Source organism: Bufo bufo, chromosome 3, assembly GCF_905171765.1.
Source record: "Bufo bufo chromosome 3, aBufBuf1.1, whole genome shotgun sequence".
Classification (NCBI taxonomy): Eukaryota; Metazoa; Chordata; class Amphibia; order Anura; family Bufonidae; genus Bufo; species Bufo bufo.
The window spans coordinates 528,532,956-528,552,333 of record NC_053391.1 but is presented as its reverse complement, the minus strand read 5'-3'; positions in this window follow the sequence as shown (position 1 = coordinate 528,552,333).

Below are 19,378 nucleotides of genomic sequence, written 5' to 3'. Positions count from 1 at the left end.
CAAATCATTCAAATATTCCCTTGTAGGGTCATTAGACAGAAGTTGGTACGTCTGTTTATCTCCTAGGAGTTTTAACACCATATCTATATAGTCAGTTCGATCTTGAATAACTATATTCCCCCCTTTATCACTAGGTTTAATTATGATCCTTTCATTCTTTTTTAGGGTAACTAGGGCTTCTTGTTCCTGAGTATTCAGATTTGGTTCAATATGTTCCTTCCTCATCTGTAATGATTTGATGTCTTGCGTAACCAGCTGTACAAAGGTCTCTATTTCTTGGAATTGTGTAAATTGTGGTGTAATTTTCGATCTAGGTTTCAAGGTAGAGAAGGGGGGGTCAGGAATGATATGCTGACCTTCACTCTCCTTCTGTAGCGCTTCCAATATATCTACACATCTCCTTTCCTTCTCATATAGTATACGCGCATCATGTTCTTCTTTTTTATGTACCTTATGTAGGGCCAGTTTCCGTGCGAAAAGGTTCACATCTTTAATCCAAAGGAATTTATCACATTGTGGGACCGGAGCAAAGGTGAGGCCTTTAGATAGAAGTAGTTTTTCTGATGATGTTAGAATATAGCTAGATAGATTGATAATCTGTTTATCATCTGTTTCTTCTTCTTGTGCCCTATCAACTATTTGTTGTAGCCCCATCTCTCTTGGTCCCTCAATTGAACCCCTGTTTGTCCTAAAAAAAGGGGGGCAATATTTGGGGTCCTCACTCCCACATCGATTGGGGGAGGATGTACCTGGGTAGATACTTGAGATGTTTGTGTTTGAAACATATTCTGTCCCTGATCCGGAATCCCAAATGAATAGGGTTGAGCAGAAACAGATGGATAGGATATAGTGGATGTACCACTGGGATTTGTTATAATATTTCCATCCACTAAACCCTGTTTTGCCATTGTTCCCCCTGGGCATGATTGAGATTGATCACGTCTCTCAAGAGATGATTTTCTGGGGGGATACTGTCTTTTTTTATTTTTACGTTTAGTGCCCTTGGGGCGATTCCCCTGACCAGTGGAGCTATAACCTGATCCCTCTGTTCCAGAGGTTTCTGTTTCTGAGTTTTCCCTAAAAGTTCTACGTGGGTTTCGGTTATTAATCCTATTATTCCTCCAGATATATACCCGATTGCTTTCAAAGTCAGTACGATCTCTTAAGTACTTCACGTGTTTCCTGTCCTTTATTTCGTGTTGTAAGGTTTCTATATTTTTCTTTATTTTTTGTTCAAGGTCAAGGAATTCCGGGTGTGGAGCAAACTCCTGTATTTCTCGGATCTCTTTCTCAAGTTGTTGATCAATTTTATTAAAGAGACCCTGTTCGTAATCAGACAGATATTTGATTAATCTGAGTGAACACTCCGTTAGGAGATCTTCCCAGCCCTTAATGAACTGGGTATCTTCCAGGTGTACGTTAGGTCTCAGAGGAATACGTAGTCCTCTATATACAAGACCTTGTTGCAAATATGTTTCAAGACTTGCTATTTCCCACCACGACCGTATATGCTGACTATAGGTTTTGTTTAGATTCCTGAAGGCAATATTGATGTCCGTTTGCCCCAATGGAATATGTACATTGGAAAAAACCTGGCTCGCTTCCAGGGTCAGATTCTCCAAACTCAGTTTTTGTTTCAGAAAGCCTGCCATTATATTGGGGGCAAATCTTAAGATTTCATCTCCTAGCTGTTACGTTAGTGGGGCCAGATGTACAAAGTCCGTACTAATAAATAATAATCTATAAGTACTGAATTGACTATTTTTATTCTGTGGTGGATAAACAATGAAGTTGGTTTTCAAATACACGGCTAATGAGAACCTCAAATATACCCTTCTTTTTGCAGCGACTAGGTAATGAACCTGTCTGCTGTTCTTAAAGGGGTCAAAAAAGGAGGGTTTAGCCTCCACTTATATATTTGTTTTTCATAGACCCTTTTGGACCCAGGATTTTGAAATTATATAGTTCAAATAGCCTAAGGCTACAAAACTCCTGTTTCTGGTCATTTAAAACATAACGTTTATTTCTATCAATAAAACTAATATAGAACAGGAGAAAAAGAAAAGAAAATAAATACTTATTTTAAAACGTAAAGGTGCTATGGTGATACTCTCGGCAGGAGACTGGGATATATTTCCCACAAGCGCGTCCTAATTTATTTGGGATATATTCCCTCTTAACGCCACTTAGGATATAGCTGCTGCTACATAGAGTGTCCAGGATAGCCTCATATATCCCACTTGGAATGATTCCCTATTAGCGCCACTCTAGGTGCAGCACTGCCGCTGGTATATCAAAGTGTAGCGAGTCTGCAGTTCTCGTCACTCAGACACTGAATCAATCATGCAACTATTTTAAAAGATCAAACTAGAGCTCCCCCAACATGTTTCACCACTAGATGTGGCTTCATCAGGGGATGGAGCTACTGTCAACACGAGTGCTTAGTGCGTGGATGTTTATAACTGCTAGGGGTGGGACAGGAGTTGTTCTCTGTCCAATCCCTGCTCAGAGCTCGTGTGGCAGCATGATCATCCAATCCGGTACCTTAGAAGCTTCTATTCCATCATTTGTTCACGTCGCCCCCTCCAGAGCGCATGCGTCAGTACTTAGAAGATTTTTCCTCCGTCCTATATGCGCGTCACCCCTTTTGAGTGCGCATGCGTCGGGACTTCTATTCGTATCCTGTTCGGCAGCACGTACTGCGCATGCCCCCATACTTGGAGATTTTCCCATATTCATGATGTCTATTGGGCATGCGCATGCATCACTACTTCTTATTTGCATCCTGTTCAGGGGCGAGTTCTGCGCATGCCCCCATACTTAGAAATTTTCCCATATTCAAAACCAGGTGTCTCATGGGCATGCGCATGCGTCACTACTTCTTATTCGCATCCTATTCAGGAGCGAGTACTGCGCATGCCCCCACACTTAGAGATTTTACTCTCCGATGTACTTACAGGTATATATTGGGCATGCTCCAGTTCTATCTCTTAGATGACTGCTGCGCATGTCTTGGGACTTAGATTATTAGCCCTGCCTTTGCAGTTTGTCCCAAGCTCCATAGTATAAGGTTGCGCATACTCTCCGCTTTTTAATCGGAATAGTGTCTCTACGCATGCGCCGGTACTTTGAGATTTATATCTCTTTTATATTAACAGCAAGACTTTGCCTGGCAATTTGAATTTTGCCTCCCTTGCCGCCAGCCTACATCCATCGTGAGACATCCATAACCGAATTTGTGACCATGAGAAAACTATTCTCAAGCAGCAATTATCTTATGTGGATACTGAACTCCTGCCTGGCCAAGTTGCTGGCAGTTCAGTTGCTGCTGTCACACTTAGTTGTAGTAAATGTGGCACAGTTCCACACTGTCACCTGAGCTCTTAGCCCGGAAAGCAAGGGTTCCGCTGCTATGTGGAAAATCCCATATGATGTTTTTATCCATAAGTCGAGCACACAAAACAGCTGCATGCAAGATAAAAATAAGCTGGGGCATTCAAACCCAAAAATAGGTACTAGGATTCTATTGCAGCACACGAGGCACCATCCCTGGACCCTGTGGGAAAATAGAACAAGTCTGTCTTCCTTCTCGTGGTCTTCTTTGTGGCAGCCAGCCTACATCCATCGTGAGACATCCATAACCAAATTTGTGCAAAAACTATTCTCAAGCAGCAATTAGCTTATGTGGAAACTGAACTCTCGCCTGGCCAAGTTGCTGGCAGTTCAGTTGCTGCCATAACTCTTAGTTGTAGCAAATGTGGCACAGTTCCACACTGTCACCTGAGCTCTTAGCCTGGAAAGCAAGGGATTTGCTGCTATATGGAAAATGTAACTCTCATTGGTACGCAAAAGTAGTGCACTTCCACATACAGAAAAGCAAGGCTTCCGCTGCTATATGGAAAATGTAACTCTCATTGGTATGCAAATGTAGTGCACTTCCACACTTTTGCCTAAATTTAATTTTTTTGGGGTGTGGCCCAGGTGGTGGGCTGGGACTCTTGGCCAGGCAAGCAAGAGTATCGCTGCTATATGGAAAATTTGACTTGTTTGTCTGCAAATGTGGCACACTTTTGCACCTTAACCTAAATTTAATTTTTCTGGGCTCTGGCCTTAGTGGTGTGGTGGGACTCTAGGTGTGTATGTAGCAGATGGGCATGCATTCTGACCCTGTTAAGGCATAATTTTTGGATGCTTGGTCCCCCAACAAGCCACTGTTTTTTCCCACCAATTTTTGGAAGCTTTGGAATATGAAAAAGCATAACACATGCAACGGTTTGTTAATGCCGTCAACCATGCGTTTACCATAGTGTCATTCTGACATTATTTACTATTGCTGTCATTGCGTTCAAGACCTTAGGGAGAGGGGAGAGAAAAAGCAAAAATTCATAAAAAAATTAAGATAAAGGGATAACATCTTTTCCTAAAATTGCAAAGTCCTAGGAGACTAGAGGGTGTTATCTACCAATTTTAGGGTAAATGCAGCAACTTTAGATTGGTTAGAATCTATTCAGATTTGAATCAAACTTTTTGAAAATTAATTGAACCTAAAACAAATTGAATCTCAAAAGGTTCATTCATCTCTAGTTTGAAAATTTCTACATAAGTCATAGCTAAGCAGGATATCACAGAAAAAAGGTTACTGGGCTGAGTTGTCTAACTTTCTCATCTAGCTTGAGCATTTTTTTTCTGTACTTTAATACAGAGAAAAGTTTCAGAAGTTTGAAATACCTACAGTAGAATTTACATCCATTATGTATGTATGTTCCCGGGCTGAAAAAAATAACTTTTAATGCTAGCTGACACTTTGATGTTAAGTGAAAAATGGCTATCCAGTGCTAAAACCTAATATGTGTATTAACAATGTTTTTTTAGATTTATGTTCCCAAATTCTAGAACCATTTTATGCTTTTGCTGCCATCTTGTCTCAACATCTGTTCTTTTTCTCACCACTTTTCCATCACTCTTGATGAACAACAAAATAGGTATTACAAATTGTTTTGAGTTCCATTTTATGTTTTAATGGACAATGACAAGTAGGTGTAATCAACATAGTATCATTACCACTGGCCGATATGATTTTATCCTTAGAGGCAGGCAGCTTTGAGACTATAAGTAATTCATAATAAATGTTACTATAGATAAAGGGGTTGTATGAAAATTGAAAAAAAAACCTTTATATCCAAAAGCAGTCCCATTTGTCCATGAGCTGAGTCTGGTATTTCAGACCATAGCTGACAGACAAGTTTATCACTGTATATGAGAAGTGAAGAGCAGATAAGCCGGTTTTTCCATATATGAAGACCAAAAGTAATACAGGTCTAATAAAATCCCAATATTTCCTTGTATAAAGATATGTGAGACAGTCATGGTCCTTGCACTTTGAGGCATGTGCTTTTACCTGGAATAATCTCAAAAGCAGGTACATATTCTATTTTAGTCTGGAATATGTTTCTCTTGACCATTTTGTGTATGGGCACAGTTGGAATTCACTCATAAATGTTGGACAGGTCATCTGTTGTCAAGTACTATTGAAATAAGCATTAAGAGTTAAGGCTTCTTCGCAAATAAAACCATGTACTTAACATCCAAGTAGTTCACTTTCAGACATGAAGAAAATAAATATTATAAATAATAATAAAAGAAAAGAAAAAATAAATAAATAAGTAAATTAATAAATTAATAAATAATAAATTAGAATAAATAATAAATAAAAGAAAATAAATAATTAATAATAATAATAATTAATAATAATAATAGTTACATAGATAATACGGTTGAAAAAAGACATAAATCCATCAAGTTCAACCAAGGGATAGGTGGGGCTGCGAATCCCAGAAGGAAGTGAGACTCAGATTTCTACACATTTTCATAAGCATTATTTCCTTTTAAGAATTTGTCTAAACCTTTTTTTAAACTGTCCACTGTTCCTGCTGTGACCATGTCCTGAGGAAGTCTATTCCACAGATTCACAGTTATTACAGTAAAGTAACTTTAATGCTTCTGGAGACTGAACTTTTTCTTCTCCAGTCGGAGACAGTCCCCCCTTGTCCTTTGAGTGCATTTTACATGGAACAGTTTTTACCGTATTTTTTGTATGGCCCATTGATATATTTGTATAGGTTAATCATGTCCCCCCTTAGATGTCTCTTCTCAAGACTTCTCAAGAATAAATAAGTAAAAGACCCTCCTTGTCCCTTATCAGTTTAGTCGCTCTAGTTTGTACTTTTTACAGGTTCCAAAGCATTCTTTCTATGGACTGGTGCCCAGAACTGAACTGCATATTCCAGCAGAGGCCGCACCAAGGCTTTGTATAGTGGTAATATTACATGCCTGCCCCTTGAGTCTATGCCTCGTTTAATGCATGACAATATCTTGGTAACCTTAGAAGCAGCTGATTGACATTGTATGCTGTTATTTAATCTACGATCTACAAGGACACCCAAATCCTTCTCTACAAAAGACTTTCTCAGTGTTACTGCCCTTAGAGCATGTGATGCACAGAGATTATTTCTACCAAGATGCATAAATTTACATTTATCCACATTGAACCTCATTTGCCAAGTTCATGCCCAATCACTCAGAGTGTTCAAGTCAGCTTGTAGTATATGGACATCTTCCATAGACTGTACAGTACTACATAGCTTAGTGTGATGTGCAAAACTAGAAATGGTGCTATTAATCCCGTCCTCGATATCATTAATAAATAAATTAAATAATAGAGGACCCAGCACTGAACCTTGTGGTACACCACTTATAACCCGGGACCATTCTGAACAGGAATCAATGACCACAACTCTCTGGTCACGGTCCTTCAGCCAGTTTTCAATCCAATTACAATTTATACTTTTCAAGCCTATAGACCTTATTTTACCTATTAAATGACTGAGGGACAGTATCAAAAGCCTTTGCAAAATCCAGAAACACAACATCCACAGCAGCTCCTCTGTCCAGGCTACTACTCACATCCTCATAAAAATAAATCAGGTTAGTCTGAGAACTTCTGTCCTTGGTAAACCCATATTGGTTATCACTTATTATATTATTTACAGTCACACACTCCTGTATATAATCCCTTAAAAGTCCTTCAAACATTTTTCCCACAACAGTAGTTAAACTAACTGGTCTATAATTACCTGTGGAGGACCTAGATCCTTTTTTAAATATATGGGCACCACATTTGCATTGCACCAATCACTTGGCACTGTACCAGTACCTAGAGAATCTTTAAAAATTATAAACAAGGACAAAGCAATGACTGAACTGAGCTTTTTAAGAACTCTTGGGTTTAATCCATCTGGACCCATAGTTTGTTCTCATTTACCTTATTTAGCTTAGCTTGGACCATATCTACAGTTAGCCAATTGAGTATATTACTGGATGTGCTAACAGCCCTGGCACCACCGATATCAGCTCCTTTCTCTTCTTTTGTATATACAGAGCTAAAATAATAATGAAAAAATAATAATACTGTAGTTGAGAGAGTTTCCAGATTTGTATTGGTGGGAACATGGCAAAGGAGTTGTCAACAACTTACCTGTCCGGACTCCAGCGGCGCGGTCTGGTGCTCAGACATGCTGCACCGTGTCAGACACGCTGCCAGGCCTCGCTCCCTTTGATGCACAGCCAAACCATGCCCCCTGGTGACACAATCGCATCCATGACAGTAGAGAGCTTGCTCACCTCCTCCCCGCAGAGCACACACACTGAAGGAGATCTATGTAGTGATTTTAGTATTTAAAAGAATTAGGTGTGTGTTCTGGATGCAGGCTGAGTGACAGCTCAATCTATAGAATACTGGTGTTCGGGTCCAATGGGCGGCGAGTCCCTTGACCAGGTTCTGATCCAAGGACTTGGCGCTGTATTTAAATCCCCTGCTGGCAATACACCCTTGTCAGTTATAGATTTACTCCTTTGCTGTGCTCTGTGTGTATTGGATTGTTTGTTACTTTGACCTCGGCTTGCCTCTGACTTCCCTCTGTCTAGTGATTCTGTACTGCGTTATCCATCTGGTTCTGACTTTGGCTTGGCTATTTTGACTACCCTCTGCCCTCTGATTTTGTACCATATTTCCCTCCCAGTTTTGAGCTATTTCTGTACGATCCATCTGTGTGTGGTTGCGTCTCTGTGTCTGTCTGTCTGGCACTTAGCAGTATAGGGAACATTGAACAGTTCCGGACTTGTGGCTTAGGGCTTGCACTGCCAGTAGGGCTCACTGTGAATTTGTTTCCCTGCCTACTGTGCTGACAGGAGTTCTATAGATTCTTAAGATGTTCTGACTTCTGGTCAGTAGAATCATGGTTGGGCCAGAACACTTGGCAGTAAATACACACAAATGCACCTGTAATTCTGGTCTTTAAATGTATCGGGTCCTGTTACAGCTGATGAATAAAATGGGATTGCAAAAACTTTTCTATCTATTGTAAAAGAGGGAAATCTTAGTTGTATTACAGGGTACCTGTGATGTATACTGTTTTATGTTTCAAATATAAAATCTAACTGAAGGACCCGGCTAAGATATTGACAGTATCCACTATAACAGTGACATCTACAGCATCCCGCCCCCTTAACAGTGACCTCCACAGGGGCCCGCCCCCTTAACAGTGACCTCTACAGCACCTGCCCCTTAACACTGACCATAGGTTACAGTCCCCTTAACTGACCTCCACCATTCCCGGCCTTCTTAACAGAGACCTCCACAGTGACTGCCCCTTTAACAGTGACTGCTACAGTACCCCGCTCCCTTAACAGTGACCTCACAGTACCCCGCTGCTTTAACAGTGACCTCACAGTACCTCGCTGCCCCTTTAATAGTGGCCTCCACAGTCCCTTCCTCCCTTAACAGTGACCTCCACAGTGGCCTGCCCCCTTAACAGTAACACCCACAACGCCCTCCCCTTTAACAGTGACCTCCACAGCGGCCGCCTCTTTATTAGTGAATTCCACAACACCCCGCCCCCTTAACAGTGGCCTCTATAGCAGTCTGCCCCTTAACATTGACCTCCATAGCAGACCGTCCCCTTAACTGTGACCTCCATAGCAGCCTGCCCCTAGGGTGGGCAGAGGTCCGGTTTTAGGCCAGACAGTCCGGCTTTCAGGGCCTGGACGGACACAGGGATGTTCTTTTGAACAGCTCACTCTCAGACAGCAGCACTGTGCTGTCTGAGCGTGAGCTGCAGGTAGAAAGTCACCCTCCCACCCCTGCAGCTGACATAGGTTGATTTTTACCTTCATTTTTTCAATCCCCGTTGGCTGCGGAGTGGGAGGGGTATGGCCTAACCAGATTGGGGGCGTGGCTTTGTGGGGGTGGGGATTTTAAGTCCATCTTTTTCTGGGTGGCCTAAATGGCCACCCTACCTGCCCCTTAACTGTGACCTCCACGGCACTCTGCTCCCTTAGGCCTCTTTCACACTTGCGTTGTTGGGATCCGGCATGCACTTCCGTTGCCGGAGGTGCCTGCCGGATCCGTAACAACGCAAGTGTACTGAAAGCATTTGAAGACGGAACCGTCTTCCAAATGCGTTCAGTGTTACTATGGCAGCCAGGACGCTATTAAAGTCCTGGTTGCCATAGTAGGAGCGGGGAGCGGGGGAGCGGTATACTTACAGTCCGTGCGGCTCCCCGGGCGCTCCAGAATGACGTCAGAGCGCCCCATGCGCATGGATGACGTGATCCATGTGATCACATGATCCATGCGCTTGGGGCGCCCTGACGTCACTCTGGAGCGCCCGGGGAGCCGCACGGACGGTAAGTATGCTGCTCCCCTGCTCCCCGCTACACTTACCATGGCTGTCAGGACTTTAGCGTCCCGGCAGCCATGGTAACTATTCAGAAAAAGCTAAACGTCGGGTCCGGCAATGCGCCGAAACGACGTTTAGCTTAAGGCCGGATCCGGATCAATGCCTTTCAATGGGCATTGATCCCGGATCCGGCCTTGCGGCATGTCTTCAGGATTTTTGGCCGGAGCAAAAAGCGCAGCATGCTGCGGTATTTTCTCCGGCCAAAAAACGTTCCGTACCGGAACTGAAGACATCCTGATGCATCCTGAACGGATTACTCTCCATTCAGAATGCATTAGGATAATCCTGATCAGTATTCTTCCGGCATAGAGTCCCGACGACGGAACTCTATGCCGGAAGACAATAACGCAAGTGTGAAAGAGCCCTTAACAGTGTCATCCACAGCGCCCTGCCCCTTTAAAGCTGACCTACAGCAGTGTATAAAAATGGCTGGGTTGTTATGGAAATCTGGTGTAAAACTGTGTGTATGCGGAGACTAAGGGCCTGCGAGCTTCTATTGGCTGATAAGGGACATGTGACCGTGTGTATGGCAGCTATGATATGAAGAGAAAGACCTGCAGGCTTCTATTGGCTAATGTAGGTCATGTAATGTGCCATATTTGCATTTTTTGGGAATATCTCAGCAACGGTATGTGCTAGAGAGCTTCCTGGACACCTGATGTATGTGTGTGCCAAATTCTGTGATTGTAAATGCGACGGTGAGGATTCATTTAGCGGACATACACACACACACATACACTCGGCTTTATATATTTGATGAGGTCATTTATTAAACAGATATATGCCTATATTAGGCGCAATTGCAATATGCCTTCCCCAGGACCAATCTTGTCCTAGGTTTTTAGGAATGCCAAGTGGTGATGCGGTCTTATTAGTTTTGTGTGTGTCACGGTGCTCCTACCTGGATACTGTCCCTCCCCAGGGTTAGGCTCCATAGCAATAAAGGGCAGTGAGTTGTAGTTGGTGGAGAATAATTGAAGCCCAGACTTTATAAAATTCAATAGCTTTACTTGAGTAAACTTGCATCCAGACAATATTTGGTCTTTCTCTTGGCTTCAGAAGGTTTTAGGGTAAAAAGGCAGGCAAACTTGGATATCTTGCGTTCTCTTTCTCTGCTGTGCTAATCTTTGGCTTCGGTCTCGTATCTGGACGTTCTGACAATTCTGGTACCTTTGAGTGGGGTGCCTTTGCCTGTTGACCCCCTCATAATACTTTGTCTATAAACTTTAAGGAGTCATGGTGCTTTCCTTGGGAGACTTCCCCTCACAGCACCATGACTTGACTCATCTCCTTCCAACTCTAGACTAGACTGACTCTAACTTCCTGCACCCCCCCTCCCCTTGGTAGGAAACAGGACAGGAAGAATGGAATGGTAAGTTCCATTCTATCTAAAGATCTCTCTTTGGCAGATATACTGCCACCTGCTGGTGAACCAGGCACATTACATGTAATAACAATACATAAGTTACTTAGCAATGTTATTAAGGCACAATATTAGAGGACCTGAAGTCAAATACACAGATTCAATTATTTGTTATCCATTAGAGACAGTAGCAGGGTGTAGGAATGGTAGTGCCCTCTCTGGGGTACTACACAATCTGCGACTAAAAAAGGAGGCATAGAGTGGGCAGGGAAGGAGACTCATTTGTGATTTTCTGCGCCTGTTTTAGATGTAGAAAATGGTCTAAATGTAGAACAGCTACTTTTAACAAAGCAGACCAATATGACCAGTTAACATTTAATAATCAGGGAAACATTCTAAATAAGCCATTTTGGCCAGTATGTATGCCTTAATCATGGAGACATTGATTCTACTTATCATTTCAGCCACATGAACAGTCGCTTTAATATAACATACAAGATAACTCAGACTATAGACTTTTAAGGTTCCCATCTGGTGATAAGTTTCTAGCTTTACAAAATAACTAAGACAGAAGATAATACAATTTGCTTTTCACAGCAGCCGTCTAGAGTGTACGCCATGCATTAATGTGGTAGGCCATTCCCAGCTCTGCGTGTTCACAGTGATCAAGAAAATAACTGTCTCATCATACAGAGAAATTGCGGCTTTCTAAAATTGAGGTAAATATTGTTAATGCGACTATATTTTCCAACATTAGATATTTAATGTCTTTCATTACATTGTCAATTTTCCGCGTAATCTCAAGATCAAGTAGCAGCACAGGATGAAATCCCTCCGAGAAGAATTATTTACCGATTTAAAGGGTTAATCCAGAATCCACATCGGAGACGTTCATGCATTAGCTGTTATTTATACATTGCTAATTTCAGACCCAGCGGTGTGCTAACCTACTTGATATTGAAGAACCACCTTCAGTAATTTACCAGCTAAAGATATCAGTCTCTTCAGTCTGCTCTGGTAAACAATGGCGCTGATTATTTAACAGACTTATTATCTGCATTAAAAATCATATTCTTTCACACTGTGAATTCAAAATGAAAGCAGCGTTTGATTTTATTTGCGTCTTTTTCCCAGTTGCAAAAGAAAGGGAAAGTAGAGAATGTGCATATTCGAATCAATGTCAGGGCGAGAATATGGATTTATATTCTGGAGCCAGGCTTTTCGTTTTAATTATGGTGGAAAAAAAAAGAAGATCCAGTCACACGAAGAAGACAGAATAAAGAACGTTCAGAGCTTTTATGAGCGTGTAAAGGATAAAGCTGCGACACAGAGTCTTTGAGCATTACACTCGGGTTCTTGTTCACTGAGAGACAGAAGCCATTAGTTATCAATAACCGCTGGCACATAAGACCGGTCTGTCCTTTCTTTTTTAGATTCTGTCACTTTGGGGAAAAAGAGACTTGGCAAATATTTTAATGTCTGTATGGTACATCACAATAAGGCTTTAAAGCCTAAAGGCACTTTACAATCCGCTCAACCAAATGGGCTGTAAAATATCTGTATTAAGTCTCTAATGAGGCCCTTCACAACCAAGATATTAAAAAATGGGTGTCGGAAGGTAGGTTACTAATTGCCTGATAATTTGGTAGAAGAGGTAGAGGATTTTACTCGGTGATGATAACTAAGCAGCTTCAATATCTTTAGACAATACATTTGTGCATATGATATGCCAGCTCCTTGTCTCAGCCCCAGCACTGCTAACACCCTGGGTGTTTGTCTTTTATCCTAGAACATTTTAGCAGTGAATAAATGTAGCAAGTTTTTTTTTTTTTTCTGTGCTGAAATGAGTCTCAGGATGTCAGGCAATGATTTTTTTTATTCCCTGTTAAAGGTGAATTACCCCTTTATTGCTTTCTTCTCGAGCACTAAACAATTCCGCAGCATATTGACATTGTGTAACTCCTTTAACATAATACAATTTACAGTTTTCATTTTAAGTTACTTGCTGTTATGGATATCAGCCACCACCATAAGATATTTTTCAATGGCAGAAGCTAAGATTATTGTGCTCCTGGGACTAACTAAGAGCATGTATTTGTGTCAAGGACTCTGTTATCTATGCAGGCCAAGATAATAAAATGTCTTCTACCAATAAGACCTGTTATTGATACTGTTCACTTCTCTGTCTCGCTGCATTACATAGAGTTGTCTGGACAAGACAAAGGGACAAAGTTTAGTTCTTTATTTCTTACTTTATTTCTGTTTTCCTCTTAAGCAATGATGTATTAAAACACAACATCCATAAACCTACTAAAGCAAGGGCATAAACAATCCTAGACCAATATCCGCTCACATTTTCTGTCATTGACCTTCAGAGTTTAAGCAATTTTGTTTGTGAAGTGTTTATGTGCCTCATTTTTGGTGTTTATTTAGTCTTGTTTTATTACATATATCTCCTTACCGCTTACCTCACATTTCAAGGGATGCTTCTGTCAGAAAGTAGTATCTTTTTAAACCCAAAATGAATAGAAAACATTTTTTTTTCTCATCTTTGCAGTATTATGCCTTTGAAAATGAAATGCTAAATATTGTCATTCTGTAACAGTCTACACGAAATATAAGACTCCTATAGAGACAGTGAACACTATTTTACTCTATTTTACTGCAGTGATGGAAAGATGATATCTGTTGGTAAAATAGTAGATTTTAGAATTGGGCTAACAGTATGACAGCTCTCTTGATAGGCTTAAAGGGAACCTGTCATGTGGATATTTGATTATAATCTAACTAATTATATACAATCATTAACTACTAAAAAGTACCTTAGATGTATTCACTTACTGGTGTAACAGATGGTATCTCATAATATACACACAAAGATGCCACATGCCGCATGCTAATGAACTGACTTGAGTCCAGCGTGATGTCATTGAGTCCAGCGTATATTTAATTCAGAGCTATAGCCACTCCCCTGCCCACCTGCTGCTGATTCATATGGAAAAAAACTGTCATTCAGCAGCCGGTGGGCGGGGAGAGTCAGGAGCTCATGAATATTCAGGACTCATCATTATCAGCTGGAGCTTTTCAATACAAGATGTTGGCAGATTGACTGGGTCAATTAAAGAAAGTGACCCAGCATTGTGCTAAGAGAATCAGTCACTTATTTATGTTGCCCTTAGTTAGGACACCATAAAACTGGTGACAGGTTCCCTTTAAATAAAGAAACTGACAGAAGAGCATTGCACTTATGAGTGTAATGTGTGATGCTCTTATTAAATCCCTCATCCCCTCCCCTCTCTGGTCACAGTGACTGAGAAAGTCAGGAGAGGCTGTTTGCAGTGCTTAAAGTCAAAACAAAGGAGGAAGTTAAAAGCCAGGACAGGAAGTAGAATCTTAAATTTGGCATATCCCACACCAGTGCACAGGGGATCAAGACTGGCATATGAAACACCAGTCTTGATAAATTCCCCCTATGTGTCCAGCCTATGTAGTTGCTCACAGGCCCAGTAGAGGGGTGCTCATTGTCCCCTTTAAAGCAGCTTTCTGCTTTATATTAGATGGCATTTAAAGGGAACCTGTCAAAACAAATCAGCGTCATGAGGTTGAGGTTGTGAACATGGTTCTAACCATGTTTTTGTTTAAGTCGGCAGTTTTACTGCATCGGTGGCTAATCATGGTTCCCTGGCTGTAATCACGTCTATTGTTTCTTGACTGATATTCAACATGGCGCAGCTAGCCCTAACTGCACACACTGGGTGATAACTACTGACAGTTTTCCTAATGAGCTAATGAAGTTCATGGCTCAGAATTACTGCTGGATTGTAAGAGATTTCTACATAAGTGGTGCTACCCATCTGCTTTCTGTGTCTGTGCCTGGGTATATGATAAAGTAAAGAAAATATGATCATTGAAAAGTATTTGGATAGGATAAGAACCCGGGTAAATGGCTTAAATGGCTTAAGCTTTTAGCTTTAGCTGTAATAAAAAGTGTCTGGGCAAAGATAGAAGACACAAGACCCAAATGAGCTAACATTACCTACACTTAAAGGGACACTTCTATCGTAGTATTTTTAATCACATATTAAAAACATGTATTTCTTTTAACTAAAAATTAGTAGATTTTTTAATATACCATTTTTAGCCACTCTGTGTATAAATGTTCCTGTTTATAGTCTTTAAATGGGTTTTCTGAGTTAAAAAAATTGTCTGGTTTCAAGAAGAAACTGTTCAGCTCAGAGGATCAACCTGTAATAAAGAATAGACAATTACTTATCTGCTGCCACTCCAGTTCTTTTAGTAATACATGTCTCCTAAAGTCAATTGCTGGCCTCATAAGTGCACTGCTGCAGTAGTCATATGTAGTCAAAATGATGTCCCTACTGCAACTGGGAAGACAGTGCCCTGATGGGAGAACCAGTGCGGAGGTGTGGGATCTGTCGGGTAAGCAATGATCTATTCTTTATTACAGGTCAATCAGATATTGATGTCCTTCAGGATTGGTCATAAATATCTGATCTGTGGGGGTTCAACTACAGTCACCTCTGCTGATCAGCTGTTTGGAGAGACTTCCACACTCCAGTGAGCCTGGAGGTGTCCTCACAGAATAGCAGGCACAGCGCTGTACATTGTTTAGTGGCTGTGCTTGTTATTGCACACATTCATTCAAATGGGACTGAGCTGCACATAGGCCAGGTGACTGATGAATGTAATGTCACAGGGCTAGGAAGAGGCTAAAGCACTCACCGGAGTATTGCAGCCTCTTCACACAGCAGATCAGCGGGGGTGCTGTCAGACCCCTATCAATCAGATATTGATAACCTATCTTGAGGATAGATCATTGATATTGTACCCGGACATTTGACATTCTCCCTGTCTGGGCTCACTTCTTTGTCAGACCATTACTCAGACCAGAGAGAAGGGAGGGGTGGTGACTTATTTAGAGCATAAAGCCTTTCCTTTGCTATCCTAGTAGTGTGGCTAGTTAGGGCTTCTCACATTGTAATAATCAATGCCCTGTTCTTCTGTTTGAATGTATATCAAGATCTATTATAGGGGTTATCCAATGCTTAACATAACAAAGACAAAAACAGGTGCACTCTGCGGTCTTACTAACCCTCTGCCCCCCGGTATAGATGCACCACTGCATATGTATCATGACCGGCGTCACGCAAAGGGAGGCAAATGGGAAGGCCCTGTCCAAGGGAGAGGGAAAGGTGGTGACCCCTAACTCACCTTGAGGCTGGCACCTGACTGCCCTGACGTCCCTAGACGGGTTCCTCACCCGTACGCCAATCACGTGCCTAAACCCTGGCTTTCCCTGAGATGAGCCCTACGTAGTGAATAGGGTGGTGGGAACACTAGTCCGCACCACTAACACTAAAGGAAAACACCAAGGAGAGGACAGACAATACAGCCAAAACATATAATCCCAGGTGGGCGACAACAGTGGACAACAAAAGCCCAACAGGGATCCGGAGGGTAACGCTCTGGAACAACAACCAGGAATCACAGCTACACAGCTCCAGTGGGTCAGTATAGAAGTCCAGGCAGGAAGCTCTATATCTGGCAACCAGAGAAGTGGGAGAGGGGAATATAAGGAGGTTGGGATTGCTGGACAAGAAACAGCTAAGGAGAAGAAGCTACGGATCCCTGAGTGAGCCAAAAAGGATTGCAAGGCAAACCCAGAAAGCTACCATTAAGAAACAGCACTATCTTTAGACACAGAGCGCGCAGCCACCCGCTGCGACTTCCTGACCCCGGGTATAACGGAGTCAGACGTGGCTCTTGACACCCTCGTGACAGTACCCCCCTTTCCACGAGGGGCCTCCGGACACTCAGGACTAGGTCTCTCAGGATGAGAGGCATGAAAAGCCCGAACTAACCTGTCGGCGTTTACCTCAGACGCTGGAACCCACATTCTTTCCTCGGGACCGTAACCCCTCCAATGCACCAGATATTGAAGAGAGCGGCGGACCCGACGAGAATCAACAATTTTGGATATTGGAAACTCTAGATTACCATCCACAACAACAGGAGGGGGTGGCAGCGGTGACGGTTATAGAGGTGGAACATACTTTTTGAGTAACGACTTATGGAAGACGTTATGGATTTTAAAAGTTTGAGGTAGCTCCAGGTGAAAAGCCACGGGGTTAATGATGGCTACTATCTTGTAAGGACCAATGAACCTAGGACCCAGTTTCCAAGAGGGAACCTTTAACTTAATATACCTAGTAGATAAACACACATAGTCATTCACTCCTAGGTCCGGACCTGGCGACCGTTTCTTATCAGCCATGCATTTATATTTACCTCCCATATTTTTCAAGTTAGCTTGCACCTTCTGCCATACAGATGAAAGAGATGACGAAAACCGTTCCTCTTCGGGAACCCCAGAAGACCCCCCCCTCTTTGAAAGTACAGAATTGGGGATGAAAACCATATGCACCAAGAAATGGTGACTTGCCAGTGGATTCCTGACGGCGATTATTTATAGCAAACTCGGCTAACGGTAAATATGATGACCACACCTCTTGGTTTTCAGACACAAAACACCTTAGATATGTCTCAAGGTTTTGGTTGGTACGCTCAGTCTGTCCATTCGACTGAGGATGGAAAGCTGAGGAAAAGGACAAGTGTACCCCCAAACGGGAACAAAAAGCTTTCCAAAACTTATAAATAAACTCGGTTCCCCGATCTGAAACAACATCGGAAGGGACCCCGTGAAGCTTCACGATTTCACTGATGAATACCTGAGCAAGAGTCTTAGCATTAGGTAGTGCGGGTAACGCAATGAAGTGTACCATTTTGCTAAACCTGTCTACTACTACCAAGATAACGGTTTTACCCACAGACAAAGGTAAGTCAGTGATGAAATCCATTGACAGATGTGTCCATGGCCTATTGGGGATGACAAGTGGCAATAAAGACCCTGCTGGACGTGTATGAGAGACTTTCGCGCGTGCACAAGTAGAACAAGTAGACACAAAATCCATTACATCCTGACGCAACCTTGGCCACCAAAAACGACGAGACAATAGCTCCAAGGTTGCTTTACTACCCGGGTGCCCAGCAAATGCCGAATTATGATGTTCCTTTAATAATTCGAGATGCAGGTTTAACGGTACAAACCATTTCTCTGAGGGGCAAGAGACCGGGGGCGTCCCCCTGGGCCTCTAAAACCTTTCCCTCCAGAACAGAGTGTACAGCAGAGACAACCACTCCTCTTTGTAAAATTGGTACCGGATCACCCACATTACCCCCTCCAGGGAAACTACGAGATAATGCATCTGCCTTGGTATTTTTTGCCCCAGGACGATAGGTGATAAAAAAGTTAAACCTGGTAAAAAATAGCGACCACCTAGCTTGTCTAGGGGTGAGACGCTTAGCTGATTCGAGGTACGGAAGGTTTTTGTGGTCCGTAATCACCGTGACGGGGTGGATTGCCCCCTCTAAAAAGTGACGCCATTCTTCAAACGCTAGTTTAATAGCTAATAGTTCCCTATTGCCAATATCATAGTTCTTATCCGCTGCAGATAGTTTTTTAGAAGATAAAGCGCAAGGATGCCATTTGCCAGGAGACGGACCCTGAGACAGTACAGCCCCCACTCTCACCTCTGACGCATCTACTTCAACAATAAAAGGCTGGGAGACATCAGGCTGGATTAGTACAGGTGCCGAGGTAAACCTCTCTTTTAGAGAGGAAAATGCAGTTTTAGCGGCGTCAAACCATTTAGAAAAATCAGTCCCCTTCCTAGTCATGTCAGTAAGGGGTTTGACAATCATCGAATAATTTTTAATGAACTTTCTATAGAAATTTGCGAAACCCAAGAACCGTTGCAGTGCTTTAAGGTTCTCAGGAAGATGCCAATCTAAAATTGCCTGGACCTTCCTAGGATCCATACGGAAACCTGAAGCAGATAATTGATAACCTAGGAACTGTATTTCCTGAACGGCGAAGACACACTTTTCAATTTTCGCATATAATTTATTCGTCCGTAGGACCTGCAGTACCTGTCTGACATGCACCTCATGTGTTTTCAGATCAGACGAATAAATTAAAATATCATCTAGGCATATCACCACAAACCTGCCGATAAGATGACTAAAAATGTCATTAACGAAATGTTGGAAGACAGCAGGAGCATTGGTCAGACCGAAAGGCATGACTAGATTTTCATAATGCCCCTCAGGGGTGTTAAAGGCTGTCTTCCACTCATCC